The following is a 22,406-nucleotide window of genomic DNA, read 5'->3' as shown; positions in this document are numbered from 1 at the left end:
TTCTATCGACAGAGTCTCGCTCTGTTGCCTAGGCTGGAGTGCAGTGGCACAATTTTGGCTCACTGCAATCTCCAATTCTCCTGCCTCAGCCAGCCAAGTAGCTGGGACTACAGGAGCCCACCACCATGCCCGGCTAATTTTTGTATTTTTAGTAGAGAAGGGGTTTCACTATGTTGGCCAGGCTGGTCTTGAACTCCTGACCTCGTGATCTGTCTGCCTCAGCCTCCCAAAGTGCTGTGATTACAGACGGGAGTCACCGCACCCAGCCAAGGCCCCGCTTTCTAATATCATCACCTGGGGTGTTAGGATTTCAACATAAAAATAGGGGTGGGGTGAGGTGGGAAACAAATACTTAGATCAAAGCAGTCCTTAATACTATTCCTAATCTACATGTTCTTAACATACTGATAAATTAACTCCAAGTTTTCTTTTGCGCCCTCAGCCAATCCTTAAGCTGCCTACTAGACATTTCCAGCTGAATGTCATACAACTGGTACTTCCAGTGCAACTTGTCCCAAATTCAGCTCAGTGTCTCTCCCTTTCCCTTTCCTCAGATTAGTTCTCCTTTGTGTTCTCTGTATCAGTTTATAGATAGCATTCCCATCCACTATGAGCCCTACTAAAACTTAGGAGTCATCCTCCACATCTTAATTTTCAACACACTTTCCCTATCATCCAGGAAAAGTGAAGCTTCTTAGAAACATTATCACACATATCATTTTTTTTTTTTTTTGAGTCGGAGTCTCACTCTGTCTCCCAGGCTGGAGTGCAGTGGCGCAATCTCGGCTCACTGCAAGCTCCGCCTCCTGGGTTCACGCCATTCACCTGCCTCAGCCTCTCCGAGTAGCTGGGACTACAGGTGCCCGCCACCACGCCCGGCTAATTTTTTTGTATTTTTTTAGTAGAGACGGGGTTTCACCGTGGTCTAGATCTCCTGACCTCGTGATCCGCCCGCCTCGGCCTCCCAAAGTGCTGGGATTACAAGCGTGAGCCACCGCGCCCAGCCACATATCACATTTTAACATTCATTCATTTCTTCGAAATACATGTATTGAGCACCTGCTCTGGGCCAGGTGCTTTTCTAGGGACACAGATGAATAAGATGAGGCCAGCCTGTGAGAAGACATAATATAGTGAGGAAGGAAGAGGTTGGATATAAAGATGGATTGTAGTTATTTATTTCTGTTACCCTTGAGAGAATATAGCTGCATGGAGGGAGGGTTTTTTAAAATCTTCAATATCTAGCACAGTACCTGATGTGTAGCTGGTGACATATATAAAGGCTTAAATGATAAATGAATTAAACTACTACCTATATGGTATATTATGGATTCCTTCCTTTGTTCTTTTCATAATATGCTACTGATGCTTGCCCCCAGTGGATTCTTATTTTCCTCTGATTTATTCTATGGTGAGTTGTTGGAGATCATCACTCAATCTATATTATTAGCTCTCTGAGTCAAGAGGTAGTATCTGTAAACCCACACAGTTCATCACAGTGGTTCCGGGTCAACAGACACTCAATATTTATCAAACTGAGTGGGCACATGGGCCCTATCGGTTTGAAGTATGGGAGTCACTGGACACTGAACATTCTTACTTTAACCATTAGTTTGTGCTGTGTCTGAGTAATGGGTTATTAATATTAGGTTGGTCTTCAGGGTTTCCACCTGAATAATTTTATAGGATTGAGGGTAGGAAACAACCAATTTAGAACAGGATCACTCAGTGAATTAAGAAAAGGTCATATGCTTCTTTTGAGTTGATATTGGAGTCCCATTTAGTTAAATGGTAGGTAAACAGTAAGTAGAACATAGGGAGAAGCCAAACTTGCCCCTTCTGTTTGCAAGTCAGACTTGCTGCATCCTCACTCATGTATGAAACAGTAAAGAGGAACCAATCAAGGTATTTATTTATTTAGCACCAGAGTCAGCAAAATCCCGTCTTCCCTCAAGCAGTTAAAAGGAATAGCACACTGGAGAGAGAATTGCAAACACTGGTTCCCATAAAAGAAATGTGAACTGGTTCTGATAATGCCAACGGTTACCTGACATACATTCTTCCTATAGTGTTTTAACAAGCGGGACTATTTTTAGGGAAATTCTTTGCCTTGAACTAAATTTATGGCCTTAAAGTCTTCTCGTCTATTTTTCGTGTGTGCGTGCTCCAACGGTCCAATTTATAACTGACACCTTTACTACCTACCAGCATATCAGTTTCATCTCCCAGAGGAAGAGAAAACCAGACCCTGTGACTAGTGAACTGGATTGAAAATCTAGTCTAATGCTGACAGATAAATGCACTAATTTTCTTCTGTGACCGGTTCTGCATTGCAGGGTGAGCCTGCTTCTAACAACTCCCTCAAAAGGCTCTGTAACCCGTCCAAAAGATGATGTCAAGTGCTACAAGGACCCAGGTCAGCCCTGCATCATAGGTAACAGTTACCCCAGTGATAAAGTTACCAGGCAGGTTTTGAATGAGATTGTGTTTTTAAATGAAAGACTGGCTGGAAATGTAGACTTGGACCAAGCATTAATAGGGGAAAATTTGAGACAAACAGAGGTTAGCATTTGGTTTCTTTGTGGTGTTCAGCAAAGGTCAGGGAAGGTTCTAATACAGAAGGAACCCAAAGTTTCAATGAGAAGTCGTGGTGCTCCAGCAATACACGAGCATGTAGCTTAGACAAAGTGAACTCTAGCTTTAGCCAAGAGCAATTTTATGACATGGGAGCCCCAGCCATTCAACTGAAACTGATCACTTATCTTGGATAAATCCGTGAGCAGTTGAAGACCTGCTGAATATCTTATTTAATTTTATTCTGAGGAAGAAGTGGCACCCCTCAACCCCCATGCCAACTGTTTAGATCAAATGGGGAGGGAGGACATAAACAGCAGGCATGGGACCTGTCAGATAGCTTTAGAGATTAACTTTATGGTTTTTCTCCTATACACCAGAGTCATGGCTGTAGAGGCAGCTCATGAATTGACCAGACCCCAAATGGCAACCATGTTCCCATTATCCATCTGTTGTGTTCTTCACAAAGGTTTAAGTACAAGATTGATTATGCATGTCTGACAACGTGAAGTACCTCTGAGTAAAGAAACTAGAAACAGTTTCTCACTCTGCACAAAAGAAAGATGTACATCCAGAAGATAAATAGTGAAAATCCAGGCAATAAATACATAGGAGATACCTGTGTTGTCATAAAAAAAAAGGGGGAACAGTTTTTGAATGATCTGAAAATTTTAATACCTTGATTTGAAGTGCCTGTACAAGTTGATTTTAAAAATAAATACATAAAACTCTCTTCAAAGCAAACACAGCCAGTGAGAAACCACGTCTCACTGAAAACAAGCTTTATGTGGAGAAAAGTAAGGAATTGTTACAGCACAAATCTAAAATTAAACTCACTGCAACTAAAAGGAAAAATCAGATTGTTTGCTCAAATGAAGAGTTTATTATGTTGGCATAAACAAAATGAAAATATTTTCAGTTTTGAAAAGACAACAGAGAGGGAACGGTTTTGCATGGATGGTCATGAAGAGGGGGGATTAAAAGCACAGAGGTGCGGAGCATACGTGCTGCTGAGCTTCTCTCTGTGCAAGGTGGAGATTAGACTCACGGAAACTCTTGCTGCTGTAAACCCGAGGGGACGCGGTTCCTGACTCCTCCACCAGCTGCTGCCCAGCCGGCTCCAGCACAGGCTGCCCAGGCCATGCTTCCTGGCCGAGGGCCCTCCACGTGGGCGTCAGCCTAGTCCGGGAGAGCTGGCGGCTCCACGATGGTAATGTCTAACCCTGCATCCTTTCTCGGGCGCCACCTGTTTCTTTCTCTGTGACCCTTTTTGATTGGGAAGAAAGATGTTTTTTCAATGATTCCTGACTCCAGAGAAATTTAGAAGGGTCTTCTTTCTTTCCCTCTTCATCCTGAAAGGGGACTTTGCTTGAAATTTCCTCAGTAGAAAGAGGAGAGAAGTCAGAAAAAAAATACCTTCACAGTATAGAACTTTATCTACTTCAAAGCCCTTTCCCATGCTTTATCTCCTTCAATACTACCCTATGAGGTGGCAGGGCAGGTGTTCTTAAGCCCCATTTTGCAGATGATGACCCTGAGGCTCAGAGAGGTTAAATGTTTTGCCCAAGCTCACACAGCTGGTAAGTGAAGTCCAGGGCAAGAACTCTGACTCCTGGCCTTGTACTTTTTCAGATTTTATCACAATGAGCGTGTGCTGCTTTCTACAAAGAGATTTGGAATAATATAGATGACAAGATGTATTTTTCACTTCTTATTTACTCGTGTGTATTGCTACTACTGCCTTATTTTCACATTCCAAAGTAAGTTATTTATTATTCATCTTCTTGAGAAGTGGGTAATTATGTTTTTATATGTTTTCTTTTAGATAACTATAGCCCTGTTGTGGGTTATATGCTACTTATGTGTCCTTGGGATCTTTCGATAGATAGATAGATAGATAGATAGATAGATAGATAGATAGATAGATAGATAGATAGATGACAAAGATATGCAGACACGTACTTTTTGATATTGACAGTAATGTATTCATTTGTGTTTGTTTCCCAAAGAAATAGTTTTACTTGATGGTATTTTATGTTTTTCTCTAACTCTTATTCCAAACTTATGCAAATTGTTAATGCCCAAAGATTTTTGAAGAAAAGAATTTAGGAGAAAACCTTAATCACGTTACACCCAATATCTTCCAATGATTTTAAAGTTTCACTAGAGGGCACTCCCACTTCATGGCCAGAAGGCAGTCAGGACAAAGGACCATAGTGGTTTGGATATTTAACTTGCTGTACATACTATTTTGTTTTCTCTTTCTCACTCTCTCTCCTCTCTCTCGCCTATTGTATAAAAACTAACTGAAATTATACAGGTCTTCCTTTAAACATATAAATAGAAATGAACTACATTGAAAAACTAGCAAACATCTGCAACTGTGAATTACGGTTCACCTTGTGACATAGAGCACATTATTCAAAATCTTCTGCATTGAAGTTTTGGTTGTCAACATCAATAGAAGTATGAAATATAGTATGAGACATTAGCTTAGTACATTAAGAAATATGTCCTTTATTGAGCAACCTGGGGAAGAAAGCCAATAACTACCCAGCACTTATTTCCAGCCTGTAGGATCTTCATGGTCATCTTTTCTGGTAAATCTTTGGGTAAATCCAAATCACAAAGATGTGTAGGGTCAGAAAATGAGAATTAAAGGAAAATCTAAATGGATAATCAAATAATATTGCTTTAGAATAAATTAAACGTTAGGCCCCACTTTTTGATGTATATATTTTTATGTATTAAAGAATCTGAAGATTATTTTAAATACATATTTTAGCAAAACAATAGAGCATTTCTTGTGAGAGGAAAATAAGGTATTTCAAAGTTAGAAGGGAAGTAGCCATTTGCCAAGTATAGAACCCCGCAGAGCCCTTAGGCTTGAAGTTTCAAACTGATTTCAACCCTTTGGGGGTTTGAATTTCTCTACTGTTGGCAAAACACAACTTCTTGCTTCAAAGAGAAATGGCATTAAGAAGGCCTGTTACAGAGAGACTCAAAAGACTTGTTGGACACCAAATCACTCTTACAAAACACCATTTTGATGAGTTTAGTAAAGATTAATCACAAATAAATGGATTAAGTTTTTCTTTAAAATTATATTGGCTTATAAAATAAGGGAAAGGGGGCATGGCAAAAAAAAAAAAAGTTTCAAGCTTTGCAAAACTCCAAAACATTTGAAAAATGGATTAAGATGCTGGTGGACCCAGGGAAGCAACTGGATTTTCCCTGTGCTAACTTGAACCATATTTATTTGATTTAAATTCATATCAAAGGCAAAATAAACAATATGACTATCTGCCATTATTATCCACAAAGGGAAACACACATTTGCTTCTTAACCATCCACTTACATACTTCGGTGAAAATGTAGGTGTATGTGTTTATTTCACAATGATGTAAAACTTAATTATTCATGTGACCTAAAAGGTTTCATATTATATGAATAGAATGTAGTGCTTCTAATGTAGCCTAAGCTGAGGACTCCTTGGGAAACTTATCCCAAATAATTAATTACTGGAGTTAAATTCTTTTCTGACAACTCTAGAAGTAAAGTACACCTGATGTGAAAGACCTACAATGGCCATCATGTGGGGAAAATTCTCACTCCAATGGATGATACCAAAACAACTTTACTACCAATCACCAAACCAACTAAGAGTGAATAGGCTTAAATAAATCATGTTTTAAAGGCATCTAAGGTGAACAACAAAGCAATCCCAGGTAATCAGGAATTGATGACAGAAATCACTAAAAATTGGCAGATCCTACTGAGGTTTCTCCCCTTAATCCAAGTAATCAGAAATGAAGTACAATGAAAAAGAAAAAAAAAAAAGAAATTTGAGATGCAACTAATGGATTTTATAAGTCATGAAATATAAAGTTTCTCCCCTCTGCCAATTAGTCAAGGGATATTATATGATATTATATGAAGTTGCCTTTATCATATATATATATATATACACATATATATATATATACACACACATACATTTAAATATTTTAACTTTACTCTTATAAATGTTAAATAATCATTTGTAGCAGGAGTAGATAAATTTCAGAAGTCCTATCTTTAGATATATTTCTAATAAATGTTACCCTTTTATATAACCAAATAAAAATGTTTTCCCCAGGAAGTGTGGTGATGAACAGTTGGTCTATAATCAAAAGGTTCTTTCTAGGAAGCATGTTCAGCTTTCCTTTTAAACATGTGCATGGAAAATAATACCAACTTCTATCAAGTGTTGGATTTAGCCCATTATCATGTGCAAATGTACCTGCCTATTAACTTACAGATTGGGCAGGTATTTTACTAAGGTGCAGTATTTCTGTCCTGGGTCATAGCTTGAGTTATTCTCCCTTTCAAGGTCCCCAATGCTTCATCTGTCACTCTTATTGTCAAATGTTCTATTTTTCCTGTCCCTGCCAGCAGTGATTTCAATTTGGGCTTGACTTCAAGACAGGCCACATTGTATCTGTGATGTCAATGGAAAGGGGATAAAAGTCATTAAAGATATTTGTTATTTTGAAAGGTTAAAAGAGTTTTTCTTGGTGGGTAACACTTTCTCTGGAAAGAACCTCAACTAATTGTCTGACCAGGGAATGGGCACCTAAGTGAGAAAAAAATATACTTAATAAAGCATTGGCGTCTATTATTTTTCCCTTTTTATTGTCCAGTGCCTCTGGGCCTGGTGGGCTTTCTGGAGGCATCTGAGCTCAATATTCCTTCAAACAGCAGAGCAATGATTACACTGCTGGGCTGATTCTCTTTCTGTCTGCCCTAGGTAAGGGATTCTTGCTTCAAACACCATTTATTGTAGAAACTGTTGCTAGGGTTCTAGAAATTGTGTGTGTATCCTTAAAAGAGTCCCAAAAAGACAGAATTGGAGGTTCACATAAAACACCATTTTGTTGTGCTTAGTACCCACCTCACCTAACATTCACTGCTCCATAGCAATAGAGTAAGAAATTAAGAATAGAATGCTTTCTAAAGGGCCAGTGGTACCCACATAATTTGAGTTCTTCTAAGAAAGGTAATGATGGTAAAAAGCATATGAACTCAAGAACAATAAACCAAACCCACACCAGCACACAACATCCATCTGTGTAATGCTTTTAAAATTAGAAAGAACCTACTTGTGTCCTTTACTTTTGTCAGACTGTAGGGGAGAAAGCACACAAAAAAATAGCATACTTTTAGTTACATTAGATTTGGGGTTTAATTTAAAAGACCCTCACGGATTATGAATGATCAAAATGGAATAAACTCATCCTTCAGTGGGAAAGTTAAGATTTTTCTCTTGATATCATTCACATGTGGATGGCAATGATTCTTTGACAGTCACTATTTTCTAAAATGTAGTTACCCGAACACATCTGAATAACACAAAAGAGAAAAGAACATTTTGATGTGTCGAGGAAAGTTGTTTTGACAAATGTCAGCGCCTGGGTCTTGCTGGCTGAGGCCTGTTGTTGACTCTGCAAGGCTGCCTGAGTACTATAGCTTATGCCACTCTGTCAGGGGGAATTGGACATGCCCAACACAATTCATTTCCATTTCTCTACAACATTACAAGCTTCCTTGGCAGCAAAATCACATATTCTTATCACAAAAATAAATGAGAGAAAAGAAGACATACATTTCTGTCAAGTTATGTCAAGACATATTTGGTATGTATTTCACTTCACTATCATTGACAGCAAAGATGTCACGTATTCTTAATACAAAGTAAAGAAGTATTTTCCTTTTTTTCCCCTGCAAGGCATCAATTTCATTTTATTCACTTATAAGCACTGGTGACAGGAAGGTGTCTTTTTAAAACAAAGCTTCAAAAAAGGCAAAAAAGGGAATAGTTTTTGTGTTTTGCTGGATTTCTGAATGGACATATTGTACATGCATTTAATTTGACAGTATCATAACAACCACGATAATAGTCATCTATCACCACTTTATTATACATTTTCACAACACACATTCATTGCTCTGATTTACTCCTTTCCATGCATGTAATAGGATGGTTTAAAACAAGTCATAGTGATATTGATTTTCCTTTAAAGATGCCAATGGACTAAAAAGGAAAAAAGAAAGGAAGGACAGAAGGAGAGAAAGATGAAGGTAAGAAAGGAAGGAAGGAAAGCAAGATAAAAGGAAAGGAAGAAAGGAAAGAGAAATGAATTCGTTTACTCAGAAAGAGATACAAGTCCTTAACATTAAATAAAACAAAAATCTTGAAAGATCTAAGCGTGATACATTAGAGAAAGTTAACATTAGAATATCATTTGGGCAGTTTATATTTGCATCAATATTATAATGAACAACCTTTATCTCTTACTTCATGATGTTCTAGTTAATTATATTTTGACAAATGTGCGTAAGAATTCAATTCAATAGAAGAATGTTTCCTCTAGCTACCTCACCAGAAGTGGGTGGAGCTCTTGCTTCTGTGGTTGACAACCAAACCACACTCAAGTGGGCCAATACCATTCAGAGGAAATGTGGGGTTTCCCAAGCCATTCTTATTCCCATCTTCAGGAAGAGCCTTCCCTAAGAATGTTTTGCTTATTGTTCTTTAAATGCCACTGTACTCATATCTATGACACTTATAAATCTATAGAATGTGGGAGCTAAGAGTTATTTTAGAGGCTATTTAGTCAAACAACCTCATTTTACAGCTTAAAATAAAAAAACCCGGAGCAGATGAAATCAAACAGGCAGCTTGTCATCAAATTAGACTTAGGAAATAGTATTTAGTCCGGTAGTAATGAAAGATCATTAGAGATTTCTATGTAGGGAATTAATATAATAAAAGTAATAGGTATACATCACTGTTTTCTAGGCTTTTCAGTTATACAAAAAGTCCAAAAAAGTTCTTAGAAATACATAGACAGCCAGATATACACAACTAAAAACTAAGGCAACCAAACATAGTGTTGCAACTTTTTTCATCAAGTGGAGAAATAAAAACAAATGCATTATCACTGAATAAACACTTACTAAAATTTTATGTAAGAAATATTTTTAATAGAAAAAAATGTCGAGGCTAGGCCCAGTGGCTCGTTGTCTGAAATCCCAACACTTGGGAGGTTGAGGTAGGAGAGTCACTTGGAGCCGGGGAGTTTGAGGCTGAAGTGAGTTATGATCACATCACTGCATTCCAGCCTGGGTGACAGAGTGAGACCCTATTTCTAAAAAGAAAAAAAATTCAAATATTTTCAAAACTGAAATGTAAATCACTCCCTGGAGATTCTGAGTCCACAGGTCTAGGATGAGGCCAGGTTTGGGGGAACTACTGATTTATTTCACCTACCCCTTCAAAACAGGAAGCTTTCCCTCATCTTTGAGAGACAATGCCACAGACTGCTGGATGCCTGTTCTATTTGGGATCCTTCCTCTTTGAAAGAGATTTTAAAAATCCGTGTCTGTAAGGAGCTGAAGATTTGGGATCTGAAGGTGGGCATCACAAGTTCAGCTCATTTTCCTCACATTAAAAAAAAAAAGAGAATTATGGTAAGGAATTCCCACTCCACAGGACTGTCCTGAGGCTTAAACAGGAATATAAATGTGAGAATTTCTGTGTAAACTGTAAAACACTTCACAAATGTTAGTTACTGTAATAGTATGTAGGATCTGGCATTTGATTTGCCAATTTTCTTAAAGGCTAAATTAAAAGCCAACTAATACTCCTCTACCCTCACCCCATACCTGAGTACAAAAATTCTCAAAGTAGAACATGCTAAACCAGAGATATTTTGTCCTAGATGAAACCTGAGGTTATTGTTTGAGGTTTCATTTTAACGTTAAAATTACTAGAGAACAGAGGGATGTCTTAGAATCACACAGCTGTTTCTTGGAATCTTCGTCAAGAAGAAACGCCATAGTTGTGCCCTTTTCCTGACTCATGTTTCTATTGTAGAATTAAAGGGCATTCTTTTTCCAAGAAAACCAAAAGCACAAGAGAATCCAAGGCAGTGCTTATTGGCACCTACACTAACTGGGTATCAATAGCATTAGAAACAATGAATGCAATCCACGTTAGAACTGAAAGGTACTTTAGATTTCACAATCCAGCTCCCTTATTCTGTAGATGAGGAAACAGACCCTTTCAGTGAAGGGGAATGAGTTGCCTCCTATACCACAGATCTCCCAGTCTGGTGTCCTTTCTGAGACAATACAACTGGGAAGGGCTTATCCTGCTGTTTCTATCCCACCTGTGAAGGTGCAACTATTGAACATATACAAACAATGCATACACAATCACACATCCGTATATGGAACATACAAAAACAGCAAGATGGCAGATGAAGACGCTGCTCCCTTCCTCCCTCCACCTCTCCAGGGACCAGGTACAATCATTTGTTTGTTCGTTCCTTTGCTGATTCTTTCACTGGTTCATTCATTCAACAATCAGGTGACCCTCAAATATTTGGTGAACAGCTACTATGTGTAAAGCACTGAGCTCAGCAAAGCAAGAAATAGGAAAAGCAAAGGCAGTATGAAAGGAAAGACTTACGCATGTGGAAAATAAACCATCACTGAAAATATAGAGGTCCAGTGTGAAATGCAAGAGTTAGGGCAAGACAGCATATTTCAGTAGTGCAAAGAATGACATAGATGAGCAGCGAGTAAATTTATAGCAGCTTGAAAAAGAAAAGCTTGGTTAGAAATAAAGACTCTTTAAAGACAAACAAGCAAGAAGAGCCAATTAATGAAGGGCTCAGTAGAACGTGAGTCCCACGATATCAGCCTCTTATCTGTCTTATGCACTGATGTACATGCAGTGGGTGTTCAGTAAATGTTTGTGAACTGAATGGCATAGTTGCAGGACGTCTTCTCCTTGAATCTGGACTCTCAGTTCCTAACCTGGGATAGGAACTTTAACCCACAATTAAGTGGACTTAAGATACTATATTTGTTAAATGTTTGGCCCGGAACTTGGGGCCTTTTCATTATGTTTGCTTTTGAGGAAATCACTAAATTTGAGGAGTGATTTTTGTATTATTTCATTCCTTTAGGAATAAAAATACACCCATATTTCAATGTTTCAAAAGGTTTAAACTACTTTAATGTTCCAGGAAAAATTAACTGCTAAAAAAGTAGATACAAACATGTTTATAGGTGGTGCGCTTTTTTTTTTTTTTTCACCTTAGGATCCGATGTGGCTTGGTGTCTTGGCATTGTAGTGGACTTTATTCAAAATTTCGATGTTTGGTTATCATTGATTTTTGCATTAATTTTGATGCTTAAAAATATTACATTGAGATAGTATTGAGCTTGATTATGAGTTTTTTTGTTTCCTCCCACCTCCTAACCCTTAAATTTTGTGCCCAAAGCAAGTGTGTCACTTGCCTTAAGTGAATCCCAGCCTGAAGAACAACCTTTTCCAGTCAGTTTCACTGCAGCTCTGCCTGAGCATCTTTACAAATTAGAGCCTGATAAGTTGTCTAAGGGGAACCTGGAGATTGACAGGAGATGGAGAAAGCAATGGATCCTGAGAAAAGAAGCTGGGGAAACTCATACCTTCAAGAATCATATTGTGGCTGGGTGCTGTGGCTCACGCCTGTAGTCCCAGCACTTTGGGAGGCCAAGGCAGGTGGATCACTGGAGGTCAGGAGTTCAGGACCAGACTGGCCAACATGGTGAAAACCCAACTCTACCAAAAATACAAAAATTAGCCAGTCTTGGTGGTGGGCGCCTGTAATCCCAGCTACTCGGGAGGCTGAGGCAGGAGAATTGCTTAAACCCCGGAGGTGGAGGTTGCAGTGAGCTAAAATGGTGCTGCTGCACTCCAGCCTGGGCGACAGAGTGAGACTCCGTCTCAAAGGGAAAAAAAAAAAAGAAGAATCAAATTGTATTTTAAATTCATTGCTGTAGATTCTAAAGGTGAACTTATGAATGTGAATTATTTGTAAAACAAGGGATTGCTTTTTTAAAAATCATATATTTGTTTTTATAATACTGTTTTGACTCAAAACAAAGCACCCATCGAGGTGGGCAGATCACTTGAGGTCAGGAGTTTGAGACCAGCCTGACCAACATGGTGAAACCTCATCTCTACTAAAAATACAAAAAAAATTAGCTGAGCGTGGTGGTGCATGCCTGTAATCCCAGCTACTGGGGAGGCTGAGGCAGGAGAATCGCTTGAACTCGGGAGGTGGAGGTTGCGGTGAACCGAGATTGCGCCACTGCACTCTGGCCTGGGCAACAGAGCAAGACTCCACCTCAAAACAAAACAACAACAACAACAAAATGCCACAAAGCACCCATATATACCTTCTCGCTCAGTGTGGCTGTTTATTATCTTTTTTTTCTACCTCATTAATATAAGAGAGAAAGAATAAGGTGGGTTTTAAGACAGAGATTTACCAGTGGATAGAGAAAACAATGGCGTGGGGTGGGGCAGGTGGTGCAATTTGTGAATAGCTTTAGAGATCAGAATCTCTTGGGGACTGGGAGATCTGGGGGTGGGAGTGGACTCTGTTCAAAACTCGTATTTTATGTCTATTATAAAGTTTAGTGGAATTTGTTATGAACAGAAATAATTAGTTCCTTTCATAAGGCCTAAAACAACTATAACTGTGCAGGGTTTTTTTTTATTGTGTTTTTAAACCAATTAAAAAGTATTACATGCATATAGTATATAAAGTTAGGAAATATTTATAATAGAAAATAAAATGAAAATCATCCATAATCTTACCACCCAAAGATAACCATTGTTAAACAGTTTAGTATGCTAATTGGTAACTTCCTCCCAGTCTTGTTATGGTGCATGTAAGTGATATCATACTTCATTTGCGGTTCTGCATCCTTTTTATTTACTATTATATTTTGAGCATTTTCTCATGTCTTTAAAATCATTAACATATATCATTTCTTTTTTTTTTTTCTTTTTTTTGAGATGGAGTCTCACTCTGTCGCCCAGGCTGGAGTGCAGTGGTGTGATCTCGACTCACTGCAACCTCCGCCTCCCAGATTGAAGTGATTCGTCTGCCTCAGCCTCGAGTAGCTGGGATTACAGGTGTGCGCCACCACACCCGGCTAATTTTTGTATTTTAGTAGAGACGAGGTTTCACCATGTTGGGCAGGCTGGTCATTTCTAACAACTGTATAACATTCTATTGCATGGGTTTAACAGGTCCCCTGTTGTTGGACATTTAGTTTAGTTTTAATAATTACCATTATAATAATTCTATAATAAATATTCATCTTTGTACATAATTAATTGGTTTAATTTCTGTCCATTGGCTTAGGCCAGATTTTTAAAAGTGATTATCGACCAGGCGCGGTGGCTCACACCTGTAATCCCAGCACTTTGGGAGGCTGAGGTGGGTGGATCATGAAGTCAGGCGTTCAAGACCATCCTGGCCAATATGGTGAAACCCCATCTCTACTAAAAATACAAAAATTAGCCGGGCGTGGTAGCAGGTGCCTGTAGTTCCAGCTACCTGGGAGGCTCGGGCAGGAGAATCTACTGAACCTGGGAGGTAGAACTTGCAGTGAGCCGAGATCGTGTCGTGGCACTCCAGCCTGGGCCACAGAGTGAGACTCCACCTCAAAAAAAAAAAAAAAAAAAAAAAAAAAAAGTGAATATCAAATGTTTTTATTTTTGAAGAACATATAAATTTTATTTATTTAACTCTTTTTTTTAGGTATAACTTAAATACAATTTCACATTTTATATGTTCTCAACTGATCTTTCTACTGATTTAGTGTCTGTGAGAAATACCAAGGTTCTTATAATAATTGGAAAAATGTATCAGTGCAAATGCTAATGAGTAAATATTTCAATCAGAAATTTTTCTGGAGAAACCCACTGCTATGGATTTTTTTTCTTTTGAATAAAGGTTCTTTGAGTTATTGAAAATAAATAAGAATTTGCCTGTTTTTCTAATATTTTTTGAATGTATGTGATGTCCATGATAAATAGGATGATAGAAGAAATACAGCCTCTTTTGTACTTCAATTCCTCAAATTTTCCTGGGTCACAGTTAGGGTTGGTGCGCTGGACAGGCTGCATTTGAAGATATGACTATATTTCCTTTGTTTCCTAGTTTGGGTTAGTCTGGTATGTTTTAAAATATGGTTATGCAGACACATTTCTAAGCGTTCCTTCCGGCTGCTGGCTGTTGCTTTCGTGGGTGGCCACCCCAGGGTTTCCTGAGGCCTTCTGTTGGTTCTGCTCGCTGGCTGTCACCACGGCCTTCCCTCTTCCACTACCCTGGGTGTCTGTGCTTGTTATAACGGAGCCTGATCCCTCAGCCACACCAGGAGCAGATATGGACATAAGGGAAGTTTCTCAAGAGCCATCTGGTGGCCGATTGTGAAGTTTAATGTCGTTATTGAGAGATGCATCTCTGGGGGTCATCAGTTATTGGTTCCATGACCTTCTCACCTCCCCAGCTCCTGAAAATAATCAATGCAAATCTTTTTTTCAGTGCCTAACTTGTGTCAGACACTTATGCTGAACTCTTTACAAACATCATCTATTAAATCTTCAGAGCAACTTTCTGAATTGGGTACTATTATTTCCATTTTACAGATGAGAAAACCGAGGCCAAAATATCCCAGAGCTCAGATCCAACAGCCCATGCAGCCCTGTGCTGTGCAGCCTTTACCCACATTCTTATACCTCACTTCTACATTCTGGGTGGGCCAAAGCTGATGGGTGCCTAATGAAAAAAGGAACTGACTAGACAAAGACGGAAGCTCAAAAGCTCCTCTCTGCCTTTAGGGTAGGGGGTGGGGAGGGTGCAGGCCAGCAACGAAATGTCAAAGCAGGGCTCCTCCTATCTCCTAACCTAGTCTCCTACTACTTCCTAGAAACTTCTCTGTCTCCCTCCCGCCTCTCCCAAGAGCTTAATGACCTCTCTCTGACTCTGGATTGCCCAAAGTCCTCCTCTTCAGTCATCTACTGGCTGCAGCTCCTACCAAAATGCCTCACACTCTAACAATGCACTGGAGACTAAAGGGAACACTCATTTTTTACCTCTTTTTTTTTTTTCGAGATGGAGTTTTGCTCTTGTTGCCCAGGCTGGAGTGCAGTGGCACAATCTCAGCTCACTGCAACCTCTGCCTCCCGGATTCAAGCAATTCTCCTGCCTCAGCCTCCCGAGTAGCTGGGATTACAGGCGCATGCCACCACACCCAGCTAAGTTTGTATTTTTAGTAGAGATGGGTTTTCTCCATGTTGGTCAGGCTGGTCTCGAACTCCGGACCTCAGGTGATCCACCCGCCTCGGCCTCCTAAAGTGCTAGGATTACAGACACGAGCCACCGCGCCCAGCTGTTTCTTACCTTTTTAGCTCCCCTCTCCAACACTGGTCTGCTCCACTCAATATTCACAAAGGGGCTAATGGTGCTGGGCTCTACTACACAAAACTGCTACCCCAACCTCTAATCATTTCCAAAATAAAACTCTTGGGAAACCACTGTGCGGGTATAGAAAAAGCTCTAGTCGGAGCACTGGAAACCTGATTCCTCACCCTAGATTTGCCACTGATTCAGCAGCGATTTGCAAGTGCCTGCTATGGACTGGGATTGTCTAGACAAAGGAAAGCACGCTAAAGTATAAAACACGGGTCCCTGTCCTCAAGAAACTCCACTGGGAGCCTAGAGAATTTGGTCAAGTAAACTAACAGGCATCCAAAATGTATCATCCATAGAATGGTAACTAATAATATTTTCATTGTTTGCCTCACAGACTTGCAGTCTCTTCCTGCCCCATCACCACTTCTACTTTTCGGCTGCCAAAAGACTGCTTTAAAACAGAGTACTAATTATGCCATTTCCTTGCTTAAGACCTTCTGCGATGCCCTATTTCCTTCAAGATAAAACTCTGTCTGGTTGGCCTGCTATGTAAGACACTTCATGGCCTGCTTGCCTATCCTGCTTCAGCTCTCTGTCCCACATGTCCTCACATGCAACCATGTCAACTATTCCACGGTGTTTTCTGTCTCCTCTGCAGGAAACCTTTCCTGATCCCAAGGCCCACTCCTGTGGTCTCTCTCCATGTTTTATGCTTGCTTCTACCAGCATTCTCACTTTTCTTAACCCTGAGCTTTCAAAGATGGAAACTGCCTAGCATTATGTTTAGCTTATAATAGGTGCTTAATAAATGTTGGATAGAAGAAGGGAAACTCCAAATGAGCGGAGTGGTTGTATTTGAATAGCTTGCTCTTCCCAGTGCCACTTAAATACTCACACAGCAGAACTACTGTTTGGTAATGTTCAGTCCCAGTGGTGGGAGAAGCAGATGTCCCCAGGTCTCTTGTCACTAAGGGAAGAAGCTCATGATGGCTCATACTTTTTTTTTTTCTCTTCAAAGGAGCATTTGTTAGAGCACTGAAGACCTTCCGAACTACTAGAGCTCACAGATTATTAGCAATACACATGGATAATTCCATGAGACAGAGCCTTGGATGACCCTGTCAAGAAGGACCCAGAACCTCAACACCTTTCCTGTTCTGGCCCTGGCATGCAGGGCAGACAGCCACACCAGCAGGGATCAGCCAGTATAAGAGATGACTCAAGCCAAAGAAGTAGAGGACTTGCTGGGTATTGGATTGGGATTTAGGGGTCTTCAGAGAGTCTCGAAGCAGTGTCTAGTGCTAGTTCCTTTCTCCCAGCCAATTCCAGAAGTTCTGTCTGTGTCCCAATCCTCACAGTCCTTTTACTCCCACCCCAGACCCAGTGCCTGGCCAATGGATTCTGCTGCAGAAACTTGGGCCCAGATTTCTGCTTTCCTGGCTAATTTCTAAGAGAAAGCCTTGATCAGAAAACCAACTCACAAAAAGCACTCCTGGTTCCAGCCCCACTCTGGTTGATCCCACCAGCTTGTGAAATTTCTCTGGGAAACAGAAGTGTATTGAAATGTGTATAAACTGCATAGCTCACCCACTAAAGCCATACTCTAAAATCGCTAGCCTTTATAACCTACCGACCATGGACCATCATAGTGTGATCATCTGCCACATCAATAAAAAGAAAGATAACTATTTGGAATGGGTTCCCCTTTAAATCATGTATCTAATTTTAGACCTATTTTTTTCTTCCACTTATATATCCTCTTCTCCTCTCTCCCTATCCTCCCCAGCCCCCACCCCATCCCGACACACAGACACACATGCACACACGGGTACCTGGCTTGTTTCCCCACTGTTATACCTTTGTTCATGCTGATCCACCTACCTAGGACTAACTTAGACCCAATTCATCCTGCAAAGCCAACTTAAGCCCTTTTCCTTCCATGTTCTAATAATATTCCCAAAAACCATTCCTAGCACTCACTCACTGCACCATTTAAACATTGCATGTTAATACGTTTTTCTTCACTGGTTCTAAGCTCCTTAGAGCAAAGGCTGCACCTTATTTAGCTCTGTCTCAGTATCTGGTTTATAGTAGTCACTCACTGTGAGACGCTCACCAAACCCAACACTTCCGTGCAGCTTTCCCTGATCATGGCAGCCCATGCCGATACTTCTCTCCAATCCCATTGTGCACACTCAGTCCTGTGCAACTCAGTGTCTAGACTCCTCTTGAGTTGGGTCATGCTCTTTCTGTGCTGTTCTTGCAGTGAGATCCTCAAGGATTCAGAACCTGTTGCATATCCCTTCTGTCAGCCCCACAGTTCCTGGAAGTGCTGGGCAAGAGAGGTACAAAAATTAGTTGTGGGTCATTTGTTTTCTGAGAAAGGAAGAGGTAGTAACAAATGGATTGAACCACAACAAAAAAGAGGGATTTCAAGAATCATGTGGGCCTGGATTTTCTCAGGAGTGGTATTGCCCTGGTTAAACATGGATGGGTTTTATTTTTTATTTTTTGTAATTAACTCCCATTTCCTGAGGGCCATCTATAAGCCAGACATTTCACTGAACATGTTTACATGCATTAAACCATTTAATTTTTGCAAAAATACTGCAGGATAGATATCTTTGTCCCCATTTTACACATGAGGAAATTGAAGCTTGATAGGGTTTGGTGACTTGCTGAGGTCACCCAGCTAGTTAGAGAAGGTCCAAGAGTCCAACCCAGTTCTGTGAGGCCTTAGACCTGTGTACTCTTTCCACATACTACTGAGTTTAGCCTGGCCAAGCACTCTTTGAGCCTTCTTTCCTCTTGTTCCTTAGTCATAGCAATAATCCCACCACATGGGTCTCTCCTCTGGCTCAGAGAACCTGGAGGAGGCCACGTTGATTTGGGCGCTACAGGGTGACTGAATTTCTGTTGGTGAGCCTGGATGTGCAGTTCATCTTGGGGCTGTGGAAAGCTTGGAGGCTCTTAAAGCAATCTGGTTTACCCAGAGTTCAAGAGGTTGGGAGCAACCTAGAGCCAGCAAGGAGGCCCACAAGGGTCAATGCTAATTGGGGCAGATGCCTCAGGGGTACATAGCCCAGACTGTTCCCAAGGAGTTCAGCTGGAACCAGATTGCCTCAGGAATGTGAGTGAGGCAAACAACTACTTGATTGTTTGAGCCCCTACACTTGGTACTGGGTGCTGCTTCCCAGCTAAATGTAGGCCAACAGGATTTCTGAAAACTGTTTGCAAAGCTGAACGCAACACTTCCTTCATTTGCATTTAAAAAATAAGCTCAGCCTTGAAATGGGCATTAGGCAGGCCCTTCCTGAAAACTGAGAAAGTGTAATGGGATAGATTTCTGCTGTCCAAATTGAGGGACTTGCAGGTAACACTAGAACTTTTCTCTAGCATTACTGTTTAAACCCTCCATCCTGAATGTCCTACATTAAAGCACATGTTCAAAATCATTCCTAATCCATAATATCCATTATTTATAAATTAAGTTTAGGACAGCTCCTTGATTTCCCTCTTGATATCACAGTGGAAAGGCTCATATCAATCAGAAATAGCTAACGCTTTCTGTTATCTAGCCTATCTGCTCTTGCCCTCTCAGTCTCCAGCCACCTATACTACATATTTAGTCAAACAAAAGTTTTGTGTAACATTTTCTAGCTTTTGAGAAAGTGATTACATTTCTATTGCAAGTCCTGTGTATCTCTTGCATCAGATCTGGTCTAATAATGCTGAGGCTGGGTGTAGTGGCTTATGCCTGTAATCCCAACCCTTTAGGAAGCCAAGGCAGGTGGATCACTTGAGCTCAGGACTTTGAGAACAGCCTGGGCAACATAGTGAGACTCTGTCTCTACAAAACGATTTTTTAAAAAATTAGCCAGGCGTAGTGGTGCATGCCAATAGTCCCAGCTATTCAGTAGGCTGAGGTAGAAGGATTTCTTGAGCCAGGGAGGTCAAGGCTGCAGTGAGCCTGATAATAATATGAGAATAATAAGATAAAAACTTGCCAGATTTAATCTCGTCATATGCCTACTTTTTAAAAATCAAACTCTTTGTAAAAGTACTGTGGCATGTCATTCTGGGCTTCATGGATTTGCTCTCAGGGAAAAATACATCTGCATACATAGTGAGTTAATACATATGAATGAAGGTTTCTAGATGAGTTTTGAAGATGACCTCCATCTTTTTTTCTCCTTCTGGACTTTATCCACATGGCCATTTCTTTTTTTTAGGAATCAAGAATGACTGTTCTCACTGAGAGCAGATGTAGCTAAAATGAACAATACATATTCAACATGTGGCCGATACACTTATATATTAAACGATAGAGAAAACTTTCAGAAATATGCTTTTTTTCTTCCAAACTTAAAACATTTTTCTTCCTTTTGAAAGCTTACATTTCTCTCTCCATTGAAATGGACTGTTTTAAGAAATCAGTGGGTAGAGTCACGTCTTCAATGTTCTTTCCTCTGATGACTAAACAAAATTATTATAGTTCAGTGGTTTGAATGCAGTTTTGGGTTGCGTTTGCATGTTTGCCTGGTCATGTTATTTATGAAAACCATGCCTCTGTTGGAATAACTGCAGGGGAAAAAAAAGACCTATCTGGAGAAGTTTGATTTGTTTTCTGTGTCTGTAATCAAATTACTTATAAATGACATGACATGGTTTATAATGCTTGAAATTTTGCTGTCAGAAACATATATATACACTTTGAGGTTGAATTCACCCAGGTTTCCTTTTAAATCTTGTAGGTCTCTGAGCCATTTCTACCAAAATGTGGTAAAATGCAGAAGTTGGCAATTCAATTTTATTCAGCCTTTCAAGAAGGAAGGCCTAGATAAGCTTTGCTTGTTCATGTCAGTGATAATATTCATCAGTGAGGCCTAAATGTAATTCTGTAGGCTTGCTACTGCTTTGTTGTACTGTCATTTCTGAACCTCAATCTCTCTCTCTCTCTCTCCCTCTCTCTCCCTCTCTTTTTTAATCACAGCAAAAAGTTTCTTAAGAGCTTAACTCACAGCCAAGTGCCAGCTCCCCCATTTAATTTGTCCTGCTTCCCCACAGCACTTGTACTTTATGTTCAGGCAGAGGTGAGGTCAGTTCTCAGGGCCCAGCTCGCTGGACACCCTCAATGATGACCTCATTAGAGTCACAGATGTTTGCTGCACTTTGGGAGATGTGGAAAAAACAGAGCAGTAAACTAGGCCAGCTTGCAGTAAGGCTGTTACCCACAATTCAAGATAAAATGCTGGATAGTTCCCACTAGGTTCTGGTCGGCTAGGAAACGGCAACTTATTAATCTTGTGTCAGAGAGCCAGCTGCAGCCGTGGCAGTTACCATATTTCACCACCAACTCCATGTCTGGACAGCCATTGTCTTTTTTTTATGAAAAAACTCTACAAATCAGCTGCGTTCTCTCACTCCCTCTCCCTCTCCTTTCCCCTTACACTTAGCAAAGCCCCCCGCTTGTCCTCCTTGGAGAAATTGCACTCCAGCACTGAGAGAGTTCGGTGTATCGTCGATCCTGTGGTTGGTTTACTAATTCAGAGAGACTGCTTACTTTCCAACTTTAATGATATTCCCTCAGCATATCACTTTGGTTGCCTGGCGACCGGATTTGAGCTAGGCCTCTCATTTGATTCCCACACATCAGACCCTGAAAAGCACTTTTTTTCCCCCGTCCCTCAGCTTTTGATTCTTTCTGCTCTGAAACCCTTCCCCCTGCGGTGTCAGTATGGGTGGGCAGAGCCGTGGTAGAAGAAGGGCAAGGGTGAAGGGCGGCCCGTAGCGCACTGGTCACACATCAAGGCCTCAAAACAAAGCCTCCAGGAACCCTTCCTGACGAACACAAATTCCCCTCAGAAAAAGCAAATTTGGCTTTCCCTTCCTAGTGTGGGTGTCATTTTAAGACTTTCCTTAGATACTTTATTAAATCTGATGCTTTTTATTGTTTTTCATGCCGTTTCTCACAAAAGACTTCCTATTATCAACAAGTTGCTATAGGAGTAAGCAAACAGATTATGAAGAGCTGAAATAGTCTAATAAACACTAGCCTTCCATCCACCTCCGTATATGTTTTAATATTATAATATGCGTATTAGTATAAGAATTATCTATCTTAATTTGTACAAGAATGCACCACTTTTCCCACAGTGAGAAGATGTTTTATGCTAAAATCTGCATGTGAAAATCCACAGTGTTGCTTGTAAAGGAAAATGGAAAATTTGCTTCTTTTGGTCTTTTTAAAGAAAAATAGAGATGCTTTATCTATTGTTGAAAAGGCTCCTCTGAGAAAAAATGTAATGAACATATTTTTGTGTGTTTTATGGCTGAGCCTACTAAAAAGAACAGGGAAAAAAAGAAAGTAAAAGAAAAATTCATATGAAGTGCATTTGAGTTTTTCCATAGTATTATCTCAATTGTTTAAATTAAATCTTATACGCTGTAATCATGTCCTCAAAACAGCACACACACACAAAATACTAGGAGCACTTAATGAACTGTTTTACTGACTAGAATTA

The sequence above is a fragment of the Hylobates moloch genome, unplaced genomic scaffold (genome assembly GCF_009828535.3).
Source record: "Hylobates moloch isolate HMO894 unplaced genomic scaffold, HMol_V3 SCAFFOLD_13, whole genome shotgun sequence".
Taxonomy (NCBI): Eukaryota; Metazoa; Chordata; class Mammalia; order Primates; family Hylobatidae; genus Hylobates; species Hylobates moloch.
This window is presented reverse-complemented; position numbering follows the sequence as displayed.